The 4,827-nt window shown below is 36.0% G+C and overlaps 1 protein-coding gene across 1 annotated transcript in view; it reads left to right on the top strand.

Annotated features, from left to right (window-relative positions):
• PPIG (peptidylprolyl isomerase G) overlaps positions 1–4,827 on the top strand; it is a 79,383-nt gene that overhangs the window by 7,888 nt on the left and 66,668 nt on the right. The gene's annotated exons all lie outside the window — the stretch shown is intronic.

Raw genomic sequence — 4,827 nt, 5'->3', positions numbered from 1 at the left:
CGAGATGGATTGACACAGTGGCTGCGATGATGGGCTCGAGTATAGCAGGGATTGTGGAGCTGGCGCGGGATTGGGCAGTGTTTCGTTCTGCTGCGTATGGGGTCGCTATGAGTCGGAAATGACTCGACAGCACTTAACAACAGCAGCAAAAGCCCATATAATCATCATTCCATAAATAAACTACCTTCCTGCCATTGAATTAATTCTAAATCATAGTGACCCTGTAGGACAGAGTAGAGTTACCCCATAGAGTTTCTAAGGCTGTAAATATTAGCAGAAGCAGACTGCCTCATCTCTCTTCCATGGAGCAGCTGGTGGGTTTGAACTGCGATCCTATTGGTTGGGAGCCAAATGCCTTAACCACTGCACCACCAGAGAGAGCATCTTTTATAATCATCATTAGAGTGTAAAATTCTTTTTTCCACATATTTTAAAAAACTTTTTAACTTGATCATTTTATCACAGAAGAAATAAAGTATTTGGAATCTTGTTAATATTAAATTAACACTTCTTAAGGTTTGCTGTGATCTTCTGAGTATTTGTTGATTTAAAATCATTTATGTGCTTCTTTTTGTAACAAGTATTTTGTTCAGATAGCATCTTCAAAGAGCTGTCTTGAGAGTTCTAAGAGCCTACGTTTTTTATTCTTAGGAAATGGACGAGGAGGGGAATCTATTTATGGAGGATTTTTTGAAGGTAAAACATGTACATTTAAACTATGTTATTAATGTTTTCTATGTTATTCTTTTGATTATTCACTATTTAATCAATAATTTCATTCATTAAATTGTATACTAATAATTCAACCATCTTACACTTAATCTGGATGTATTTTAGTGAAAAATTTTATGCGATAAATATATGGACTTGAGATTATTTGCTTTTGGGTCATTAGTTCATGACATCATTTGATGGATTTCAGTGATCTGTATTAAATTCTTAAAATTATAGTGCTAGAATAGGAGCGTCCATCTTTTGATCTTAGTAACCTTTATTAAAAGTGATTCAATAATAGTTTCTAGTAACAATATCCAGTGAAGAAAAAAAAATTTTTTGGAAGGTCTTTTTTTCCTCTCAAATCCTTTTTTTTTTTTCCCCAGTTAATCTTTGATATTCTAAAATTGGCTGTAATTTTTCCCAAAATTCAAAATTTTCATCTGGAAAATTTTTATTGGTGCTAAAGAGCATTTTCAAAATTTTTATGAGCATGTGAATGTGAAAATACTTTGTTTTCCATCATTCATTTTGGTATTCATTGAGATTTAGTTTTAGTTTCCATTTGTTTTGTGCTCAGATTCTAATCCAAGATTAGATTAGAAGGTAAGCACCTCTACTTACAGTACATGGTACTATGTCAGAGGGCAAGTTAATGAGTGTAGTAATCCTGTCTGTGCTTCTCTATACAGGTTTCCCCTGCTATCCCAAAATAGAGCATTCTTATGAAACCTTCCTATGAAATCTTTTTAAGACAAAATGGCCCAAAGTAAAGAAACAAATACCTTTAATTTATATGTGAATAATATTTTTGAGTGTGCCCAGACCCAAAAAAATGGCCTACTAAATAATACATAAAACCTGAAATAGCACTGATAAACACCATTCACAGACATATTTCAGAGCTCTGGTGGCTTGATGCTAAAATGCTGAGTGTAATTCTTGGAGAAGGAGCATGGCAACACCACTCTCACTGCACTTGTTACACGTTGCTTCTTTAACAGCTTGCTGCAAAATAATTGCTAAACAGTACTTTTGCTTTTTGCCTTTTTTCACGAAATCAGAAATCTTCAGATTTATCTTAGTTAGTGAAAACAGGTATTAATGTAGGTGTTTCATAAAGCAAACCTCCAAAAATTGAGGGAGGATACCTGTACTCAGAAACTAAGCAGGTCAAATGTGAAAGAATCCTATCTGGAATCTTTTTCTTGCTGTTTTAGGAGAGTTTCTTTCTTTTTTGTTAAGATAATATTAATAAGCAAAGAAAGTCATTTCTAGAAACCATAAAAGAAAAGTAGAAATTGAAGGGGAGTTGACATAATATTTGTTTTTATATATAGCAAGGCATAAAATATTAAAATTATCTAAAAAGGTGAGGGAAAATGGATTAATATTCGATTCTTCTTTCATAGCCTGTCTTTATTATCTCAATTTTGTATGTCTGTAAAGAACCCATCAAATATGAAGAGGAGTGAAAATGAATTTTTTTTTGTTTTGAAGTTATGCCTATAATGTAACTTAAAACTGTGCTTCTCTATAGATGAGAGTTTTGCTGTTAAACACAATAAAGAATTCCTGTTGTCAATGGCCAACAGAGGGAAGGATACAAATGGTTCACAGTTCTTCATGTAAGTATTAGTTTCTGGTGGTTTAAAATAGCCTTTTTTTTTGTTGCTGTTCCATCATTTCTCTGTATGCCTGCCATTAATCACGAATGAACGTGGCAGGGATCACTAAGCAGGTAAAGAATTGCTGGAAAGGGGAGAATAATGGAAGTGGGGAGCTGAACTTTACTGCTGAATGTTTTCCTATTCTGGCTATAGAAAAATCAAGACCATGTGTTTTTCCCCAGCCATGCATATTTTTTATTGTATCCTTTGGCTACAGGTTTGCTCTTCTCTTCAGTAGCCTTGAACTCTCCTGATCTCGAGGAACTCAATTTGTCAGATTCTGGTCTGCAGAGTTCATCACTTGTTTGGTGGTAGTAGGAGACTGTGGGACAGAGGAGGAAATCAGGATGTTACTAGCTTATGAACCATGACCTCCTCTTTGTGACCAGAAAAACTAGGTGGTGCCCAGCTACCACTACTGGACATTCCAAGCAGGGTCACAATAAACCAAAAAAACCAAACTCACTGCTGTCAAGTCAGATCCAACTCATAGCAATCTCTCCTTGGGTTTCTGAGGCAGTGTCACTACAGAAGTAGATGGCATAGTCTTCCTTCCGAGGAGTGGCTGGTGGGCTTGAACCGCCAGCCTTTTGTTTAGCAGTCAAATGTCTTAGGCACTACACTTCCAAAGTTCCTACAACTCCTAACAGGAAGCGAGAAAAATGTAAAAAAGAACTTCAAATTCTCAAAGGATCTGGAATTATTGGAGACTGGCAGAATCTTCAGAATTATTGCCCCCTCTTTTAAACCTTGAACCAAAACTATACTATGAAGTCACTTTTAACTATATAGCATGTTAGTTCAAAAAGTAAAGAATGTCACAGTTGAGTATTGCACTTTTAAAAATTTTCTCTGTGAGACCCAAGGTACAGCAGTTACTCTTAAGCATGGATAAGGAGGTTGAGGGAGTAAGACCGAGTTAATGGGAATGGAACAGTTAGAACAGAATGAGAATGTTGACACAATGCAAAGAATGTAAGCAATGTCACTGAACATTGTGTAGAAATTGTTGAAGTTTTCCCAGTCATGGTATGAATACCTGTTTTTGCTGTGTATACTTTTACCAAAAATGTAATGAAATACTTTATTCATTTATGTTTGTTTTCCATTATTTTTTAAATGCATTTTATTGAAATATAATTTATGTACAGTGAAATACACAAAACTAAAGTAACATGGGTCAATGCTTTTTTTTTTGCAGTGTTCCCTACCCTCCCCTCTCACCCCTGGCAACCAACAAAGTTTCCCTCTATACATAAACATTTCCTTGACCCCCCCACAACAACGAACTAGTACTATATTTGTCCTTCTGTGATTGACTTATTTCGCTCAGCATAATGTCCTTCAAGTTCATCCATATTATGTGGTGTTTTGCAGACTCTACATTATTCTTTAGTGTTGCATGGCGTTCCAGTATGTGTATGTACAATTGTTTGGTCATCCACCCTTTACTACTGATGGGCACGTAGGTTGTTTGCATCTTTTTGATATTGTAAATACTGCTGTGATGAACGTGAGCGTGCATGTATCTGTTCCTATCCTGGCTCTCACCTCTCTAGGATATATACCTAGTAATGGGTTTGCTGGGTCAAATGGTATCTCCAATGCCAGCTTTCTAAGGAATTGCCATATTGCTTTCCACAGTGGTTGTGTCACTTCATAGTCACACAGGCAGTGTATGAGAGTCCCAATCTCTCCACATCCCCACCAGCATTTGTCATTTTCTGTCTCATTGAACCTCACCCTCAGTACTGGGGTGAGACGGTGTATCTCGTTGTTTTGATTTACATCTCTCTGATGGCCAATGATTGTGAGCATCTTTTCGTATATTAGCTAACCACCTGAGTATCCTCCTTGGTGAAGTGTGTATTCATGTCATCTGACCATTTTTTAATTGGATTGTTAATTCCTTTGGTGTTGAGGCATTGGAGTTTTCCATCAATCTTAGAGATAAGTCTCTTACCAGATACGTAATTATCAGCAAATGTGAATTTGTTACTGTCATTTTTGTCATGTGCTTTTTCATTGTGTCGATTTCTTTGTTCCATATAATTTTCTATGCTGAGCTTGTTTTGTTTATGAATCATGTTATCACTTCCTTCATTGCTAATGTTTTAGTATTTGCTGAATATTTATGCTGTCCCCTTTTTTATTTTGATGTGAAGGTTTATAATTTTTCTCTGAGGTTACCCTGTGGTTTATAGTTTTCTTCCCAAGTGTAGAACAGTCCCTTCTATCTTGTAGTTGTCTTGACTTCCCTACCATCAAGAAGTTCTGTCACGACACAGATTTCTTTCCCACTTTTTGGTTTGTAGTTGTCCTCATTTGTCGGTTGGTGTCTCTGATTCCTTGTTTACAGTCTTGTATGCTTATTACTTTGGCTACTTTCATAGCTGGGTTGGTTTCTGGGTTATATCATCATGTGTGTTAATGGTCAGTTGTT

This window comes from Orycteropus afer, unplaced genomic scaffold, assembly GCF_000298275.1.
Source record: "Orycteropus afer afer isolate SDZICR_OR568_19922 unplaced genomic scaffold, OryAfe1.0 scaffold00001, whole genome shotgun sequence".
NCBI lineage: Eukaryota > Metazoa > Chordata > Mammalia > Tubulidentata > Orycteropodidae > Orycteropus > Orycteropus afer.
This window is presented reverse-complemented; position numbering and strand designations above follow the sequence as displayed.